This window comes from Dysidea avara, chromosome 5, assembly GCF_963678975.1.
Source record: "Dysidea avara chromosome 5, odDysAvar1.4, whole genome shotgun sequence".
Lineage (NCBI taxonomy): Eukaryota > Metazoa > Porifera > Demospongiae > Dictyoceratida > Dysideidae > Dysidea > Dysidea avara.
Genome location: NC_089276.1, coordinates 32,549,716 through 32,571,783, shown reverse-complemented (window position 1 = coordinate 32,571,783; position 22,068 = coordinate 32,549,716). Strand labels below are relative to the sequence as shown.

At 37.8% G+C, this 22,068-nt stretch overlaps 1 protein-coding gene across 2 annotated transcripts in view; it reads left to right on the top strand.

Moving 5' to 3' along the window:
• The window catches only part of LOC136255902 (tetratricopeptide repeat protein 33-like), a 53,477-nt gene that overhangs the window by 24,706 nt on the left and 6,703 nt on the right, over positions 1-22,068 (top strand). The gene's annotated exons all lie outside the window — the stretch shown is intronic.

Sequence of the window (22,068 nt, the reverse complement as noted above, 5' to 3'; positions counted from 1 at the left end):
TTTTAGACATTTTCTGATTGTATTTTAATCCATCACATGTAACTGGTATAACTACTAGTCCAAGTGTTGTCAGGTGAAGGAACTAGAAATTACTAGTGGATAATCTGTACTCAATGTTGTTTGTGTGATTGCAGTTAAATGAAGGAGCTTTGATTTCAATACTTGGTTAGCTAGAATAATGATTTAAAGAGGCTATAGACTGAATTAGGGATTAAATGTCCACTAGTATACCTGCAGGTGTAGGTGACCTCCATAGGCGGATCTGAGGGGGGGCCCAAGGGGTGCTGTGCCCCCCTTGGACCTACAGTACTATATTGATACCAGAAATTAGAATCATGCATTTACACTGTACTCAGAAGTATAGAAAGCCAATGGGCAAACAGAAGACAACAGATATAAAATAGTGTACTTTACAGTTATAGCTAAACTGTACACTGTAAAGAAAGTGAGGTAAATAAATTTGAATTTTTGTACAAAGATCGAGATACTCTAATAGAGCAGTCACTACTCTAATAGAACAGTCGCGACTCATAATTTACAATTTTTACAAATCATAACAAAACTAATTACTCCTTATTTTTATTTAGTATACACTTTACCATCAAACAGGTTTATCTCAGATAGGCTAACCAATCTTGCAAAGCATACACTTTGTTAGCTAAGTGCTTTCAAAAATGCTCTCAAATTCAAACCTAGGAGATCTAATTTTTAAAAATTTTCTTCAACTACAGTCTTAAAAACTGTATGTCCATCATTCACCCAGCTATACGTTGAATAAAGTTATGCAAATGAATATACCTTGTGTACTAGAATTCCATTCATATCCTCTTAGTGAAATAAACACTGTTGTGCACTAAAACTTCTTGCCCCCCCCCCCCCCCCCCCCCCCCCCCTTGGCCCCCCCTGACAGTATCTCCTAGATCCGCCTATGGTGACCTCCCTTGTTTGCCTACCTTTTTTTATGATCCTTAATCAAACTTAAGCGGTCTTATACTTGTTTATTTATTTTTTTTGTAACATTATTATGACTGGTTAATCCATGCATATCACATCATACACTAAGAAAGAATGGTGCCTGAGTTTATGTTTTCATCTGTAGACACACCCCAACTATCAATTACCAACTGGAAAGTGATGTGACTCACATTCAGCTATGCTCAGTACATTACATAGTGCTACAAATGAAGAACAGTAGGAGAAGTGCCTCTGCAATTAATCCAGTCACCATGGATGATTGATGTGTTCCAATTATCAATTACTGACTTAAAAGTGAAGTGGTCATTATGCTGTACTTTCAGCTATGTTCAGCCCATTACAAATAAAGAACACTAGGAGAAGCACCTCTGCAATCAATCCAGTCTCCATGGAAAACATGTTACAAATTAATGTAGCTTGTGCCACATACCTGTGGCTGTCAACAAAAAATAATGGGACACAAAGGAGGACAAAGCTAAGTCACTGATGCATGCATTGTAAATGCTGTGGTATACTAAAAGGCACCTACTTTGCTGAAGCAACATTGAACAGTGAAAAAATCACCAGCTCGTAGCTTTAGTTGTTATCGAGTTATGTTTGTCTGAAGGCATCATACAGGTAGGCAGGTGGGCAGGAGGGTGAGCGGGCGACTTCTCAATCCTCTATAGTATTTGTTGATAGGTTCATTGTGTTACTTACTGGTGTTTAACAGGCTTGTTGTAATTGTAATGGTAATTACTAATCATTACCATTTTTTCAAGTAATTACTGTTAGAAATTGTAATTCAACAGGTAATTAATTACTAATCCTTACCAATTTTTGTGTAATTGTAACTGTTAATTAAATCTGGTAAGTAATTACAATAAGCCTGGTGTTTAACAATACACCCGGTGTATGTTAGTGTATTCATTGATTTTATCCTCATGTGTATTACCATTTCAGTGACCAACTACTGTAACAAGTTTAAAATGTTTTAATCAAATGTTTGTTTAGTATGTACATAGGTGCATGCCTGGTTTACTGAATTGTTTTCGTAAAAACATGTGCGTGTGTGTGTACCTACCTACCTACCCTATGTTTTTTTGTTCGTACATACCCACTTGAGTAAAAACGTTAAAAATGGTAAAAAGCAGTCAGCATGTAAGAACTGAAAGCTAAATTAAGTCTGTATTAAACTTCCACACACATAAACTTTGTTCTGGGGTGGTTTCTTCTCAGCGGTCTGAAATACAGGTATGGCGACTCTTCATTTACTTCTTGAACGGTCTTCCCTTTCGGTTTTATAGACGTTTAACAACTTTAAACACTGAAGACCTCTTAGGCTACCAGAGGTAGCATATCCTTTGAGTTAAAAGGGGGCATTACCCGAACTTATGTGAACAAAAATGAAGGGCAGCCTCGAGGCTTTCTCTATGCAATTCGCATGAGAAAACATGATAGAACACTATAAAACAGTTGAGAAGATACTTCTGTGATAATTTGCGGTTTAAAGTGATTTGTTATAGTAACACTTTCTTAGCAGTGCATAGCAACATAAATACCGAATTACAAAATAATTCATGAATTACAAAATACACTAAATTACAGTAATTACAAATTCTAATTATTTAGCTGAATTAATAATAACTATAACTAAAGTATATACATGCCTGATTAATTTAGGGATAGTATTAATTGCATGGGCGCCTTGTTTTTAGAAGTAGCAAAACATCAACTTTTTCATTTTAATTGTAGTATGTTACCTCACTGTCATATAGAATAAGATGTGATGTGGTATCACAATTCATCTTTGGACCCTGTAAGTGTACCAATTTAAATTTCAAGGAAATTTGAAAGTTTTTTACAATTTCTGTCTAAATAAAATGAAGAAATTCAGGCAAATTTTGAAGGCTCAGTACAATAGTACTATGGTACCGTCCAAGCACAACGTCTCACTCGCTCGCACACGCGAGATTTGAAAAATCGCTAATTAAGGGGCATGGCAACTGTTTCGCTTGCAATTCTTGTGAACAAAACAGCTGCAACGTTGTCTCATGAGCGAAACAGTTGCCACGCCCCTTAATTAGCAATTTTTAAAATCTTAAGCAAAGTTGTGTGTGCGAGCAAGTGCGACGTTGCGCTTGGGCAGTACCGTATTTAAGTAGGGATAGTCCTTATGGTAACATGCACTGTCTATAATGCTGTCTTTAAAAATCATTCTTACACAAAAGACATCACATTTATGAGTTAATACTAGTTCATCTAACATCAAATACAGCTTAATAAATAAGAAAACACTTACAGGTAGCTAGATTTAGAATTTTTTTTAAACCATCTAAACTTGAATTTTCATCTGCCAGCCTGCCTGACTGACCACAGTCACAAGGCTGAAGGCCAAACGAAGCAACACACAGCCACTGTTTTATGCTGCAATAACAAATTCACCAGTGTTATATGCCTTTTGGGGTTTTGACAAGTGTGTGCCCTGTGCACCTTGTGTTTCCTTTTATCTTCAATCAGGCTGGTCGTCATCTTCTTCATGCAATGAAACCATATCCAGGGGTGGTTTTAGAGGGGTTTCCAGAAACCTCCTCTGAAATAGCGCACACCCCTACGATTTGTCAGGGTGATAAAATTTACGACGAGTTATACATACTGTATTACAAGTACACGAAAAAGTTTGGAATTTTCAACTAGAGTAGGGACCATAACACATCGATAAAAAGTACTGAAACAAGTTGGAGTAGTCCATGATATTAAATCACTGTAAAACAATAAGAAGTGTTATATCCCTACTGTGCTCAAGATACCATAACGGAAATGCACAGTAGGGATATAACTTACACTTCTTATTGTTTTACAGTGATTTAATATCATGGACTACTCCAACTTGTTTCAGTACTTTTTATCGATGTGCTATGGTCCCTACTCTAGTTGAAAATCGGTGCAAATTTGGATATCGGTGCTAATTTGGATATCGGTGCAACACTACCTGTATAGAGATCAGCTACAAACAAGTCACCCTGTAGAGAGATCAGCTACAAACAATTCACCCTGTAGAGAGATCAGCTAGAAGAAGTTACCTTGTAGGGAGTTCATGCAACTATGGAAAGAGATAGTTCAGCTAGAAGAAATCACCTTGTAGAGTTCAGCAAAGAAACCACCATGTAGAGAGTTCAGCTACAAACAAATCGCCCTGTAAAGAGATCAATAGAGGAAGCTTGCAGAGAGTTCAGCTACAAAGAAACCATCATGTAGAAAGTTCAGCTAATCAATATACTCAATAGATAATTTTACTCTGCAAACATTCATAGCTACTAGGTAGGAGGGTCCATGTTAGGGTAGTATTGGGGGTTAGGATAGAAAGTGGTGTTCCCCTGAGGGTGCATCATCTGAAACACACGTAATTGGAATTCCCTTTCTTCTCATCTTTGACACTCAGCTCTTTCAGCTTCTTCCTTTCTCCACTGTTTCTCCATTTTCAACATCTCATAATCCAGTTTCATGCATTTCTCCTCCAAGTCAATGAAAAGCTTATCACTCTCTGCTTGACCTTTCATCATTCTATCACATACTTTCTCCATAGCCTTTTCTACCTTATCAAGTTTTGTACTTCACTTTCTTTTCAAACCTGCAATGGGCTTCGTTTTTGATCACTTCTAGAAGGCTCTTTAGTAGCTGACGTTGTACTCAAATCATCCTTCTGACTGCTTGTATCATCACCATCCACACGACTCTCTTCAGTAGTACTGTTATCAGTGAAAGGTGAGCCACAATTGCTGTCTTCCTCTTCAAGGACTGCTGTAATATCAACTGGTTCATCGGCAGATGTGTCAATTAACACAGGTGGCTGTGTAGTAGGTTTATCAGCCATGATTTCGTTCATTGCTTTATAAAATTTGCCATCTTGTCACTTATTTCCTGTCTGTTTGTTCTTATCTCTCACTCTCCTATAATCTACTTTCAGTTTCTTTATCTTATCGCGACATTGGATCCATGTTCTGTCGTAACCCTCCTCACACATCAGCTTGGCAATTTTCTCATACACCTCGTGATTCTTTTTGCAGCCTTCTAGCTGTTCTTGAACCGTAGCATCGCCCCATATCTCGATAAGTTTGAACATTTCTTTGTCACTCCACGTCATTTTCTAATCTCTGTAATTCATTGTAAATTTCTGTATATCTTTAGACCGTGCCGTGCTGGGTTGTGCCAGCACATATGCTCATGTGGGTACAGTTTAGCTCGGCACGGCACAGCTCTGTCTATCAAGTGTTTACATTAGCAGAACCGTGCCATGTTGTTCCGTGCCGTGCCGTGTTTTGTGCTAGTGTAAACGACAATAACATAATTTCGGTATACCACTTAACTCTCATGGACTTTATGTGCACAAATTGTACTGATGTTAGCTTGGTTACTAGATTCTGTTATTATACATGCAAGAATGCGGAGATGGTCTGTCTAAAGTATTGATTGTTGTTAACATGCATGAATATTGTACGTGAATTCTGTTTTGTATTGTTAAACTAAAGCCCACAATCAGTTTGTATAAGAAGCACTGTTAAACTAAAGCCCACAATCAGTTTGTATAAGAAGCACTATATAATCAGTGAGTGAAACTTTACTAACAGCGATTACTTGACTGTGCTTATGCTTTACTAGAATTTTTGGCAGGCTCCAATGATGAGCCTTGAATATATACACAATACAATGTTTAATTCGCTAGAGTACTTTGTGTGATTAATGATACGTAAAGTTATTGTCATCTTATTTGCCTTTTCGTGGAGAATATTTTTGTTTTGTTTCATTATCATATGTGAGTAAGGATTGCTTGTTTATTTGTATGCTGTGATAACTTTATCAACACCATTTCTAGCCTTCTTTCTTCCTAGCATGAGTGAATGTAGACCACAAACTATACCTTGATAAATTCCCCAGTTCATGATGTGAACACAATGAGACAACTTTATAGGCTTTTGTGCTTGTGAGTATGTGTAGTTTATCATACAGTATGGTAGTACTGTATGTTAGGGATCGTGGAAGTTTGGGTTTTTCTGGCCAAAAATACCAGTTTCACAATACCATCCTGCCACCGTGGTGGTATTGGTTAGGTATAGCCAGGAGCTTATAAGTGCCAAAGGTTCCTTCAGAGCTCATAAGCTCCTGGTAAAATCAAGCCCAAAAGTGGCTTCAGTATGACCCTAAATGCTGCTACAAAGTTAAAAAGAATACTATTCAATGGAATTTTCTACTGGCCGACTAACTGCCTACCTGCTTGATGCCTTAAGACAAGCGTAACTCAATAATGGCTAAGGCTGTGGGCTCGATTTCACTGTTTGACATCACTGCCTGTCAGGTACCTTTAGGATACTGCATTACATACAATACACACATCAGAAACGCTTTCAACAAGTTGCTACGGAATTTTAAAATTTTTTTATTCGACAGAATTTTCTACTGACTAAGTAAGTAAGTAACTGACAGGTACCTTTTGGCATACCACAGTACGTACAATGCATTCTTCATGGACTTACCAGTGTCCTCCTTTGTGTCCCATTCATCTTTGCTGACAGGGAAATGTGTCGATTTGGCGCGAGTACGTGATGGCTTCCCTTCAAAACGGAAATTGTCCGTATTTTTCATAGTGGCTATTTTGATTGCAAAGGCACTTTTCAAGCAGTTCTTGATTCGTGTTGCTGTGTAACGGATTGAACATAGCCGACAGCGAAGCGTAATGGATACTTCACTTTTCAGACGATAATTGATATAGCTGGGGCACGCGGCGCCATTTCAGATGCTGTATGCGTGGGTTCACCAGTCATAATAAAATTATTTACAAAAAAGTTAATAAACAAGTACACAAAAAAAATTTGGAATTTTCAACTAGAGTAGGGACCATAGCACATCGATAAAAAGTACTGAAACAAGTTGGAGTAGTCCATGATATTAAATCACAGTCAGGTAAAACAATAAGAAGTGTTATATCCCTACTGTGCATTTCCGTTATGGTATCTTGAGCACAGTAGGGATATAACACTTCTTATTGTTTTACCTGACTGTGGTTTAATATCATGGACTACTCCAACTTGTTTCAGTGCTTTTTATCGATGTGCTATGGTCCCTACTCTAGTTGAAAATTCCAAAAATTTTTGTGTACTTAAGTAGTGAGTGAAACTTGATCAAATACTCTTCCAAGCACAGTTTCCTTCTTTTAACTTGCAGAATTTTTGGCAGGCTCCAATGCGAGCCTTGAATACACAATACAATGTTTAACCCATTCACGGCTATAGATGCCATGTGGTGCATTTGCTCATAAACCCTCCTTGTGTTAATTTGTAGGCACTGCGTGGCTTTCATCATGTGTTATAGCAGCTAAAAATGTACTTATATTGAAGTGGTCACGCCCCCTGATAAGCAGGAACAGGGAAAAATGGATCTCTTGCACACTATTGCATGTAATGAGTGGATTTGTGGTCGTCTGTCATTACCTATCTGGTGGCTACTTTAAAGTGATACTGGTTTTATGAATGAAAGGAAATGGTAAGGAGATAGATAAGACACGTTTCAACACTCTACTGGGTGGTTTTCAATTAATGGATTAGTGGCCTCTTGGGTTTATGTACATGTGTAGTTGGTAAAACACCTGAAAACCAGACTTCCAGCATAGATACAATAACGCTTACCGGGATTGGAAACGGAAGTGAGTGCACGTGGGATCCGTGTTTCGGTTACTTTTGGTACATCTTACTACAAAGCAGAGCAGTTTCACTGGATAAAGTAGGTACTACTTATTAGCTATGACCATGAGACATGAACTCGGCGTACAAATTAGTTTAAATACTTACTGATGAAAAAGATACAAGCAAAAATTTCATCGAGTCCGACCCGCGCTTTCGACTGACACGGTTGCAAAAACGAAATTTACAACCAGCAAAAACGTTTTACCTCAGTGTATTGCAGTCTAACGGCTCCAGTAGTGTGTAATACAACCTCGTAGCGAAGTAGTTCAAGTGAAATTCGTACAGAAAGTGAGTTATCTGTACCAATGTAGTAAGGCGAAACACGGATAACATCAAAGGCTGTGACGTAACATTGGGGATTTTATACACAAATGATGACGTAGATACTTCCGTTTCCAATCCCGGTAAGCGTTATTGTATCTATGCTTCCAGTGAATCACTTCAGTTATTTATGGGCTGACTATCTTCATTGTGACATTATAAACACTTTAAGACTGTTTATGTATGTTTATTTACTAACTAAGGTTTGTTTGCTGATATTTTCAACTTTGTGGTTATGTAACTGGTAGGGGTTACTGTTACAATACCATAAATGGATTCGCTGGTTAATGGTGATTAAGTAGCTGTAACATGGGCACGAGTGATTTGCCTGAAATATACACACGAGCACGAAGGCACAGTCCGAGTGCAAGTACGTATATTTCATGCAAATCACAAGTGCCCATGTTACAACTAATGTATTCCACTTGGGTGATTCACCTGCAAGTGTGGTAAACTGCAGGAATGTTTTGCGAGTGTGTTTATATGGGACCATGTGAATTTTGATTGTGGATAACGTAAGAGCAACGACAAGGCACTGCTGAAAGGCCGAACGTAAGTGTATCATCACAAGCATGCAGATTGCTTTGATTGTGGGTACGCAATTAAACACAAGAAGCCCTAATACGAGCTGAATAGCTCACAATGAAGCTTGAGTGCACTATAAAATAAGCTAAACCAGTGAATATGTTTACAGCGCTATAATGGTCTAACCAATTAAGCACCATGCCCAGTCACTACGTGTGTGTGACATCACGCCAGGTGTTAAAACAGCAATATAAAGATGATTCAAGTGCACTAAACTATTTACTTTTACTAGCCATGAATAAACTAAAGTAGTGAATACTATTAACAGTAATGGCTAAATCAATTAAGTGCTATGTCCAGTGTCTGGGCATCGCCACGTGACTATTGAATGAAACATGATCAAAACAGCAATATAAACTAACCTGTGACCTTCTTCATTCAGTAAATGATTCCAAAGGTGTTTGTTGATCAATGACTTGACTGTAAATCAATGTTGATAGGTGGAAGACGACAATAGGGAGTCAATTGAAATAGAAGTTACAAATTTTGCTATTCAGAGAATAATTATGAAGCAATTTTGTGAGCTGTAGTTGATCTTGTCCTATTATTACAAAGGGTTATATAATTTTAAATGTTGAAGTGATCACTTAGATGCTTGAAAGACTTTACAAAGAACAGTATACAGAAGAAGCTCAATTATCCAACCCCCGTTTATCCGCCATACTCCAAAATTGGAAATGACTGTTGTATTAGAGTATTTTAAGTACAGGTGTATGTTCTATTAGAGTATTTCAAAAGAACTTTGATAAATGTATGAGCTTCAGTTATCCAAACAATCTGAACACTTTATCATTGCCTGAGATACATTAGGGTTTGTATAACCGAAGGTCCACTGTTTCATAATCAAGAGCATGCATCAACGAAAGGAATTTTAGTGTAAAAAGGTGAACGTATTTTATAATCAGAAGGGTAATCAAAAATGTGGAGCTGCATTCCTGTCAGACAAACAACTTTGGTGTATTACAACCCGGGTTCAATTCCTGGCAATGTAAGTCACAACTTTTTTTGGTGCACTTTTATATGCATCTAGTTTATGTACAATAATTTATCTCTTTAAACTTCAGTGCTAAGCATAAACTAGTTCAAATTCAGTTTTCTCTTTTGTTTGCCTTTCTTTTCAGAGCCCTTTTGGTATACATTTATTTCTGCTGCAGTTACTATGCAGCTTTTTTAATACTCTCATTGTGCATCAATCTTTTTCAAAAACACCAACATGTTTTGGTGTCATTGCAAGGGTTATTAATACCTCTGATTTCACTGTGTAGCTACTACCTTGCTTTACTGCTGAAGAGAAAACATGGGCATGAGAGCTTTGCCTGATATACTGTATGTATGCTCGACTGCCCGAGGGTGGAGTCATACATATATCATGCAAGCCCAAATGCCCTGTGTTACAACTAATATGTAACACTTTCCCATCCGTATCAGGCTTATGATAGCCTGTGCAGGGTGATCAATCACTCAAGCGCAGCCACTGGATATATTATATATGTATGCCTAAAATTTTTGATTATGGGTTAACAGTTAGTATGTTCTGGTTATTTTCGGTTACGATGAACGGGCAAATCCTAAAGATATCACAGAGAATTTTGGTTGTACAAGTTTTATGTTTTAATCAGTGCTATTGAATCACTTATGGAATACTGTAATTACGGAGTTCACTAAAGGCCTAGATAGGTAAGCTTGCTTGTCTTGTAGAGTGGTTACTCCGTGCAGAGTGGTAACTTTGTGATGGGGGACATCTCTTTACTTGAAAACGTGCAGAAAGGATTGGTGAATAAGCTATAGCACTAGTTCTCACCTTAGCCCAATGTTTTCAACTTGTAGGATAGTGAGGAATACAAAACGCTTTCCGTGTGAGTGGCTTTCTTGATAAAAATCCAAGTCATGCATACTAATCATGTGATTATTAATCTATCCTTACAATTGATATTGGCCTTAACATCTGTATAATCTCTGCCCAGATGTAGACCGGTCAACATTTTGTATGTAACTTTACTAGCTGGGCTACATACAAAATGTAGCCTGGGAGGCTCCTTTGACCTGAGGTGTGAGAGTGGTACATGTGTAGGATATATGTAGAGCAGGAGTGTAGGTATCATTTAGTTGATTAGGTTATATTACCTCATACTGTACATGTGATGTAAGAATAATGGCTGCACCCATAATACCATAATACAATTGGAGGTAACTTCTTGACTGGGGTAACTTATGAATTTTTACTTTGATGGGCTGTAACTCCTAAACCACTAAATGACTTAATATTTGTGTTGAAGATACTCATGGCTATGGTGATTACCTGTATCAAAGTGGTAGTTTTTTCTAGCTACCGTATTTCCTCGAAAAAATCACCACGGCTATTAATTTTTTGCCTTGTAGATACCTGCGGCATCTATATGAGGATGGCTACTAATCGAGGGTGGTGTTAATAGCTCTCAGGCCCTGCCATCTGCAGCATCTATCAACTACTTACAACAACACTGCAGACAAATACAGCTTGTGAGTTTGCTATCTCGAGTGCTCTTCTCTGCAAACTTGCTCTAGTAACACGAAGGTTTTTCTCTCTACTTCCTTCTACCCATGCTGCCAACTCTTCTTCCATATCTCGTAAACCAGGCTTCCTCCCTCCTAATCCTCCCAGCCTTCTTTTCTTACTTGGAAGCTTCTCTAAATCATTCTTATTTTGCCGCCATTCTCGTATTCTACATTCATCAATACTATGTTTTTTTCCCAGTTGCTCTATTGCCAAACTTTTCTACTTCTTCTACTACTTTCAATTTAAATGCAGCATTGTATGATCTCCTTTTCTGTATGCTATAGTAATTACTAGCCACGTGCTGGGCTGTTAGTCTCACTCGCCCAGCCCATATCTTTATGGGTCAGGCGTGCGAGACTACTACATTGTATCACTTCAATTAAGTTTCGATTAGTAGCTGCGGCGTCTATTGGAGGGTGCGGCTACTATCATGTTCAACTTAATCCAGCTTGCGGTGCCTATTCGAGGGCGGCTATAGTTTGAGGTGCGGCGAGATTTCGATGAAATACAGTACTCTGGTTTTCATGCCAGTTCAGTTTTAGTATTAGTCAGTATGCGTTCACCTGAGTTCCTGCTGAATACAGTAATATCAAAGAGTTGAACATGTGTTCACCCTCTTGTACTGGAACAAGTATGTTTTCATGTTGTAAACATGTTTGCTCGCCTGAACCTCCATACTAAATTTATGAGATATTTTAAAGCCTCATAACTCACTTGTTCTTTCCTGTATCAAAAGGGTAGATGGAAAAGGTGGATACAGTCGGACATGGACACGGACTCATGCCTAACATTGTTTTTACAGCAGCATTCACTTCCATACCCAGGTGTCAATCTTGTCATAGTGCTTATCCATTTATAAGTGCATGTACGAAGGATAGACTAACACTCTATCTATAGACCAACACTCTATCTATAGACCAACACTCTATCTATAGACCATATAGTGCTGTACACGTGCTCTAGAAATCTAATTTAGTATCATAGAGATTAAGCTGGCATGTCCCAACCTAATCTTGTAGGCCAGGTCCTTGAAACCCTCGACGCTTGGTACAAACGCCTGTTAAGAGATGTATGTCCCTACAAAAATAGTCCAAGTTGGCTGTTGTACAATGATAAAAATGTATATAGATGACAATGTAGCTATTACATTTACTAAGTGTCTACTGTTTGTATGTGTAATTGTAACTAGTGAATAACTTGAGTTATTAGGACAACTACCATACAACGTAATAATTTGATGGGGAATTTTGATGAATTCTCTATCTTTTAAATATTGTGTCCTATACCAGAAGTATTCTAATTAACTAATTATGTGAGCTCTGATGGGGAAAGTTTTGATGAATGGCAAGCATTTCATCAAAGTTGTTAAAAATTTGTCCATCTAATTATTATGCTGTACAGTATTAGTAATAAAATTAAAACCCACAATCAGTCTGTACATGTATTACTATATAAGTAGTGAGTGAAACTTGACTAAACAGTTACATTGATGGAAGTGCATACATTGCAGAATTTTTGGCAGGCTCCAATGAGCCTTGAATACACAATACAATGTAACACTTTCAATACAATGTAACACTTTCACACCTCAGATCAAAGGAGCCGCCCGGGCTACATTTCGTATGTAGCCCAGTCAATCGGGCTACATACGAAATAGACATGACTAAAACACAGAACGGACTGGGAAATTGGACTAACAAATGGACTGGGAAGAACTTGCCTGAAAACATTTTTGGCCGTAGAAATTCACTGTATAGCTGCTAGAAAGAATATAACACGCAACAGCGATCTGAAACAAACCTCTGAACTGCTCTGAACACAATGTCGAAGTGTGTTCAAGCCGATAGTAAGATTATCTCAAGTAGAATAATATCAATTGCATGGCCATAGGATATACACTCAAAAGTTACAGAGCTTTGTGCAAGGCTATTTGTGACTGGGGGCCTTCCACACTAGTAAGCCCTGCGCTTAAAGATAGTCTGAAATTAAATCCATTTTGTGTTTAATTAAAAGCACACTTAGAAGTTTTAAGCCTGTTAAGACACTATGTTGCTTGGATTTCGTGGTTTGGTTAATTGCTACAATTAGTTTGACTGTTGATCTTCAGTTTTACAGGTGACAGCTCATAATAGGTAGGCTTCGTGACCACGTTGTATTTAATCAGCTGGTAAGGTACTGGCTACTACAAATGCAGTCTGTGTTATTTTGTTTGTTAAACTTGTTTACAACATTAACTGACAACTTCGCTGTCACAGGCGCTCACACTGGCAGAAAAACTGGCACTTTGTAAGTTATCCCAGGGTTTAATGGTGGCTCCACGCGTTCGGAGGTTTGTTTAAGGCTGTTGTTACATGTTATATTCTTTGTAGCAGCAATATTGTGAGTTTCTATGGCAAAAAAAACAACATTTTCAGGTAAGTTCCTTCCAGTCCGTTTGTGAGTCCGTTTTCCCAGTCCGTTCCGTGTTTTAGTCATGTCCATATGAAATGTAGACCAGCCTACAACTGGGTAGTGATTATATAGACGTTGATGCCGAAATCGATTGTGGGGATCTCATGTGATTAGGATACATGACTTGGATTTTGCTATGAAAACCGCTCAGACGGAGAACGTTTTGTTATGCTCGCCATCCTACGAGTTGAAAAACGTTGGGCTAGGGTGAAAACTAGTGCTATAGTTTATTCATCAATCGTTTCCACACGTTTTCGAATTCGGATGTGCCCCCATCATGAAGCTACCATTCTGCACGGAGTAACCACTCTACAAGCAAGCTTACCTGTCTAGGCCTTTAGTGAACTGCGTAGTTTTTTCCATAAACGATTTAATAGCACTGATTAAAACATTAAACTCGCGTAATAGAAATTCTCCGTTATATCCCTAGGATATGTCCGTTTATCATAACAGAATGTAACCAGAACGTACTAGCTGCTGATCCATAATCAAAAATTTTAGGTATGCGTATATAATACATTCAGTGGCTGCACTCGTGTTGACTTGGATGATTGATCGCCCTGTACAGGCTATCAGCCTAATAATTGTTACATATTATAGTATGTTCACGTTGAGCTGAACCCTGAAAAACAGCTAAAAATTAAAAGTGGATTTTTTCTCAACAGAGTTAACATTTCTGCCAACCAGTTGATTATTGGTAACAGCAAAGATGTCAACAACAGACATGTACAGTTTGGCTCCATTACAAGTTTGGGAAAGGGCTGTAATGGACACTGTACTTATATGGCTTCTCCATAGGAAATGTATTGTGAAAATTTTGATTGGCTGTAAATATTATGTCAAACATTTGAACAACAAGATTTTGAAATATTTTTAGCGGATCAAGCAGTACTGCAAATGAGTCAAATTTCAAGATCGTGTGTAATTGCATCCATGAGTTATTAAATGTTTTGGAGGATTCAGCTCAACGCGAACATACTATAGCTTTAACACAGGCATTAGGGCTTTGCCTGATATGTATGCCAGTGTTACAACTATTACATGTTTAGTTCAAACTAGTCCCACACTAGTGAGTGTTTTGTGTGATCAATGATACATATAAAGTTATGTCTTTGCTGGTCCACACACTTTAGAAAGTAGTACTGTTTAAGTGTGGATTGCCCACAAAATGACAAGTCCACGTGAATGCCACCTTTAAAGTCATCATAGAAACATCTTACGTGACAAAAATCACTATGACAGAATAATATTAATCCATCTAAGTAATAGTTAGAGACCTACCACAAGGATCTTCATGATTTTAAAGACCTCATTATCTCCCAAAGATCAAAAGATTTTATGTATGAATTGCATGTCAACATTAATTATACTGATAACCTTCACAATAATAGCAAAATGTATTTTGTGGACTGAACTGATGGTCTGGGTTCATGGAGTGAGCTGGAAACAACTTCTTAAGTACACAGAAAAATTTGAATTTTCAACTAGAGTAGGTACCATAGCACATTGATAAAAAGTGCTGAAACAAGCTGGAGTAATGCGCGATATTAAATCACAGTAAAACAATAAGAAGTGTTGTATCCCTACTGTGCATTTCCATTATGGTATCTTGAGCACAGTAGGAATATAACACTTCTTATTGTTTTACTGTGATTTAATATCGTGCACTACTCCAGCTTGTTTCAGTACTTTTTATTGATGTGCTATGGTCCCTACTCTAGTTGAAAATTCCAATTTTTGTGTGTATACTTGTTTGTTAACTTTTTTGTAATTAATTATTATAACTGGTGAACCTACGCATATCACATCTGAAATGGCACCGCATACCCCAATTATCGTCTGAAAAGTGAAGTATCCATAACGCGTCGTTGTCAGCTACCGTAGGCGCGGTACATTTGACGGTGATTTTAATTTGGCGGTTTGGCGAATTCTGCCTAAATCGCCAAATCAAAGTCACCGCCAACACAAAATCATTATCTTCATGATCACGTGATTGAAACTTGTGACCATATGGCGTTGTACAAATACTTCCGCAGGGTGAATAAAGAAGATGAAGACGATAACAAGAAGCTACTACCCGTGCCTAAAGAAATTAAAATGGCAGACGAAGGCGTTGCGAAAATGATGGAGTCGTCCAAGTCCAAGGACAGAGGAAAATACAACACGTACTCCGACCGACAAAGAGCTCAAATCGGCAAATACGCTGCGGATCACGGCCCAACAAAAGCTGCAGCCTATTTCAGTTCACTGTGGAAAATACATATCAATGAATCTACAGCAAGGCGGTTGAAGTCAGCATATCTGGATGCACTCAGTGAAGCTTGCGAAGAAGCATCTAAAAATGCGTCTAAAGATCCAGAAAAAGCTAAAGAAGCGGTGACGGTAGAAACCCTTCCAACGAAGGAGAAGAAAAGACCTTTGATTCTTGGAATTTCCTGTGAATAGTTGATATGTTTATCATTCAGCATCAAACCTAGAGAAATATTTTATACCATATCATACTGCAACAAAACCAATTGTTACAAACCTTTCACAATTGTTTCTCTATCTACGATACTGAGCATTTTCCTGTTGAAACTGACCCACTGTTCACCTGGTTGCAGTTCTTCACTATCGGTAGGTAGATCCTCAACGCAAATAACCTCTTGAATGGAGTCATCCTGAGAATCATCCTTCTGCTTTTTACTAGGATGTGTCTCCTCTTTATCACTATGCTCACCATCAATTTTTCTTTTTTTCATTTCAAAACGCTTGATCAGTTTTGCAACATTTGATAGGTGAGGATTTTCACCAATGAAAGTTATCTTACATGGCACATCTAAGCCTCCCTGTCTCAAATCCCTTGAATACTGTCTTGGCCCTGTGATAGTACAGCGAATTACTCCCCCAAACTCCAAAAATACACTGCAGGCAGCTGAAATCTTCCGTGGCACGTGGCCAACCACCATAGATGAATCCGAGGTGGAATCAGGCTTCAGTACTGCCACTGCAAATGGGTCGCTTCTGTTCGCACTTTCCTTCTGGCAGACTAATTCTTCGCCAATAAATGGAGTCCACACACTTTGATAAATGTGGTGACCACGAACGACTTGTTCACTCTCATACGTCTCCATGCGCTCACGTGATCATGATACATGAACGTTAATCGCCAAACTAAATGTCCGCAATATCAAGTCAGTTTCAAATCGCCAAACAAAATGTTCGCCAATTTGATGTCTATTCCAAATCGCCAAACTTAATGTTCGCCAAATGTACTGCGCCTACGGTACGCTTGTCTGAAGGAATCAGTCAGTTACTCAGTCAGTAGAAAATTCCGTAAAATAGATTTTTAAAAATTCCATAGCAACTTGTTGAAAGCGTTTTGGGTCGATCTGAAAGCTTGTTTGGGCTTATTTTTACCTAACCATTACTGCCTCATCGTCATCAGGGAAAATTGAGGCTGGTTTTTGGGTGATGTTATTTTGTGGGCCACGCCTACTCCTTTGTGGTCCCCACTATACAGTACTATCGTACTCTATGATAATCCAGACATTATCAATCTCTTGCCAATTTTGTGCAATATCCGCATACAGTTACTAGGCTGGAGGCATCAAATATCAGTGAGCACCCTTAAAATTGTATATCCTGCTGCCCATAGTATTTTCTTTTTTATGCTGTATTTGATGTTAGAAAATGGTATACATAAATCCTTTGATCGTTGGGAGATAATGAGGTCTTTAAAATCCCTAAAAAACCTCTGAAGAGGTTCTCTAAAATGGCATACTGATAATAGTTACAGCTTTGTCAATTGAATTCGTCCTGTTGGAAATTGAATTAGTTGCTTTGGCATTGGAATTCATAACAAGAATGGCAGCTGGAGGAAACAAGACATGGCAACTGCTACAAGACCTTGTTCAGATACAACTGTAGTTTTAACAACACTTTATAAGGTAATAATTTTTCTGCTACAACTTCTTCAGCAACATTTGCAACTGTACTGCACCATTAGTGATGGGCGTGGTCACTCACGAACAAGCTAACTAGCTTGCCAGACAGCTATCAGCTTACTGTACAACCAGCTTCAATTACCTTCTAGTGTCTCAAGTGTAACTCTCCATGATGAAAATGATTCACTTCATGATGAGCAGTTGCTTTCTTAAAGACAATTTAATTGTGACGGATTCTTGTGCCAACTTGACATATTCAATCGCCAAAGCGACAAATTCAATTGCCGAAACTTGTAAAATTACAGGGAGCCATTCAAAATCATGTACAGCCCTAATAGTTAATCTTGCATGAAAATGTTTGATTCTCTCAGATGCGATCACAATTTACTTATTTTCTTTATTCATACATACTGTGCATCTGAAATGGGAAGATTTCCATCAAACTTGCTTGGAAAGCCCCCTGAGTCTCGATGTCAAAGTCGCCATACTTGAGTAACTTGGTAAATCTATGAAAATCCTACAGCGAGGAAAAGAGAACTTTATGTATCGATGGGTACGGTGAAATTCTATAGTTAAAAGTTTAATGGGCTCACTTTAATCCTTAAATGCAAAGCTGTTTTTTTTTTTTTAAAACGCAAATACTAAAAGCTCATTGTCCAGTGGACTGGATTTTACACATACCTTTTAAACACAAACTTCCATATATAGCACAAAAACTGTTTATGCTGTTAGCTAAGTAATGTAGACTGAAGATAATGAATGTAATGTAAAGACAGTTAAATTATATGAATTTGTAGCTCATATAAATGGCCAATGGAATAGGCTATGAATCTGCAACAAGTATCAACTTGATAAAGATCTTCACTTTGACATCTATTTTGAACAAATTTAGTTATAATCAGTTTTGTTGATCATAAGTTATGAATGCAAACGCAAAATATTCACAGAGTTACCTCCATTTACCTTAGACAATGTTTTAGTGTTACATACACATTTTGGATGGTACTACCAACAAACACTTCAGTCCATTGTTCATGCTTAACTTTTTATCACTGAAGTTAAGTAGGTAGTTACAATATACTGATAGAGTATCAAGGTCCTCCAATAGGGCAGGTATGACTTTCTTTTTCCACTGTGTAACTTTTCATGTCATGCACCATTTTCCCTCTCATTGTGCAACAATGACTTTCCATTTTGTGTTTCTTTTGTCTGTAATAGCAATAAATGTTACTGAGTAACAGGTTGCTTTTAACAACTTGATGATAACAGGCAGGATGTAAGTATAGAGACTGGAAACCATTCAGTAAAGCCTACGACAGCCACACAAAACACAGCTATCGCCACCCAGCGAACCAATACTAGGATGCCTGTGGTCCACTCAGGTGCTTGAGTCTTGTGCAGGAAAATCCTCCTAATAACCCACAGTAGGATTGTTCAGGTCTCATGAAGAGAGCTTGTGGAATTTAAAGTTCCACAATGACCCCAATGCCGCTAAGTGAGATGGGCATTTGCTTCCCCAGTACACACCAGGTACCCTTTGATGTTACAGCTAGGTAGGCTCCCATACATATGTGAGAATAGGAATCACTTAGTTGAGCAGATGCAACAAAATGATGTGACATGTATGCTGTTCCAGCAGTGTGCCTGCAGACATTTTGAGTAAGTGTTAGATCCTTATCATAGAATATATATATATATCAGTGCAAAGTGTGATATATATCAGTGCAAAGTGTGATATTGTTACTAAGTTATTGATAGGACAGGTATACTACTTTGTATAGTTTACATATGTGTGGTAAACATCAATAGTACAACACCTCAACTTAGTTTCTGCTGTTTACCTGCACACTCACATCATTTCGGTATACCACCTAACTCTCATGGACTTTGTGTACACGAATTGCACTGATGTTAGCTTGGTTACTAGATTCTGTTATTATACATGCAAGAACATGGAGATGGTCTGTCTAAAGTCTAAAGTATTGTTAACTTTTGTTGACATCCATGAATATTGTATGTGAATTCTGTTTTGTATTGTTAAACTAAAACTCACAATCAGTTTGTATAAGTAGCACTATATAATCAGTGAGTGAAACTTTACTAACAGTCAGCAGATTTGGTACATTATGTGGTACATTATGATGCACCAGAATTTTTGGCAGGCTCCAATGGTGAGCCTTGAATACACAATACAATGTTTAATTCCAACTAATCACTGGAGTACTTTGTGTGATCAATGATACACTGGAGTACTTTGTGTGATCAATGATACACAAAGTTATTGTCATCTTATTTGCCTTTTCTTGAAGAGTATTTTTGTTTTGTTTCACTATCATATGTGAGTAAGGATTGCTTGTTTATTTGTATGCTGTGATAACTTTATCAACATCATTTCTAGCCTTCTTTCTTCCTAGCATGAGTAAATGTAGACCACAAACTATACCTTGATAAATTCCCCAGTTCATAGTGTGAACACAATGAGACAACCTCATAGGCTTTTGCACTTGTGAAACTAGATAAGTATGTGTAGTTTATCATACAGTATGGTAGTACTGTATGTTAGGGATCATGGAGTTTGGGTTTTTCTGGCCAAAAATACCAGTTTCACAATACCATCCTGACACCTTGGTGGTATTGGTTAGGTATAACCAGGAGCATATAAGCACCAAAGGTGCCTTCAGAGCTTATAAGCTCCTGGTATAACCAAGCCCAAAAGTGGCTTCAGTATGACCCTAAATGCTGCTACAAAGTTAAAAAAATACTATTCAATGGAATTTTGTACTGACCGACTAACTGCCTACCTGCTTGATGCCTTAAGACAAGCGTAACTCAATAACAGCTAAGGCTATAGGCTCAATTTCACTGTTGCCTTTGGGATACTGCAGTACATACAATACACACATCAGGGACTTACCTTTGTTCTCATTTCTTTTTGCTGACAGCCAAAAGTGTTAATTCGAGGTAGCATAATGGCATCCCTATGTATGCTTTTGTAAATGGAAAATTGTCTGTATTTTCCATGGTGACTGTATTGATTGCAGAGGCACTTCTCCTACTGTAGAAGGAAAAAGTAGGAATTTAAGTTGGGTTAGAGATCAAAGGAAAAAAAGTAATGAAACAAGGGAATAGATGACATTAAGCTTTATCAGATTATTCGCTCTCCTGAGGACTGTTTGCAGTTACAACATGATATAGATATTCTTGAACAATGGTCTGAAAAATGACTTTTGTCACCAAGTGTAAAATCTTACATGTTGGTAACTGCAACCAGAAGTATACCATACATGGTGTTATACTGTACGTGAACTTTTACAAGACATAGGAATTCACATGGACTCGCTAAAGTTCCAGTTTTTAATGCAAATAAGGCTGACCGTATTTTTAGTCTCATTTCTAAAGTATTTGAATGTAAGGACTCGGATATTATTCTTAAACTATAGTACATTAATTGTTTGAGTATAACAATCCAATTTGGGGGCCATATTACATCATGGATTAACAGATAGAAGTTGTACAACGATGAGCCACTAAAATGATAACCACCTGTTGTGATTTGTCTTATTATGATCTATTGCACTATTTACCATCTTTACATTACCGAAGGCTCAGAAGTGATCTACTATTTTTGTCACCATATAAGACTGAAACTATAACAGTACAGTGTATTTGTTTTTCCCTCGGAACAACAAAGAATTCACAAATTTTAAAATGTGAGAAAATTGCAAACTAGTTAGGTTTTAACTCACATACTATTATGTATGCTCTGCTGAACATAGCTGAAAATATAGTGTAATGGCCACTTCGCCATTTTAGTGATTGTTAGTTGGGGCACACGTTCAAACGAAAACTATAAGCCTGGCACTATTCTTTCTGTTATACCGGTAATGCAGTGTACATGGGTTCACCAGTCATAATAATGTTACACAAGTAAGCATAGTGAAAAATTAAGAAAATTTGAGTAGAGACCATAGAAATAAATGGGAGGGAAACAAGGGAGGTTGCCTACACCTGAAGATATACTAGTGGACTTTTAATCCCCTAATTCAGTCATGGTTATAGATTGAAGTAGGGATTATTTGCAATTGTGTACACACACATCATAGAAACAGTTCTTGTCTATCTTCAACGTGTTCATACAAAACCATCCCAACACTGGCAGTAGCAACAGTAGTACTAGTTTGTTGGGTATTCACCATAGTCTGAGGTGTACTGGAGTCAGGAGATGTGGGTACACTGGTTTTCTCTATAGGCAACCCACAACTACCACAACTATGTAGTGTAAACAAATTAGTACCCACATAATCCAGCCTCCCATACCCAACAGTATTCCTAAACCCACAACAACACCTTCTGCAGGTAGAAAAAAGCAGTGTAGCTACAAGCTATTCAGTTGTAACCGTTTATCAGTGTTAATTGCTAGGCTAAGACTAAAGAGAAAGAAAAGTAAGTGCTGTTATAAAAGTATATATACCACTTTCACACCTCACTTCAAAGGGAAGAGAAGGTGTATAAGTGGTATAATAGCACTGCTAGCAGTGCTCAGGAATGCAGTAACGAG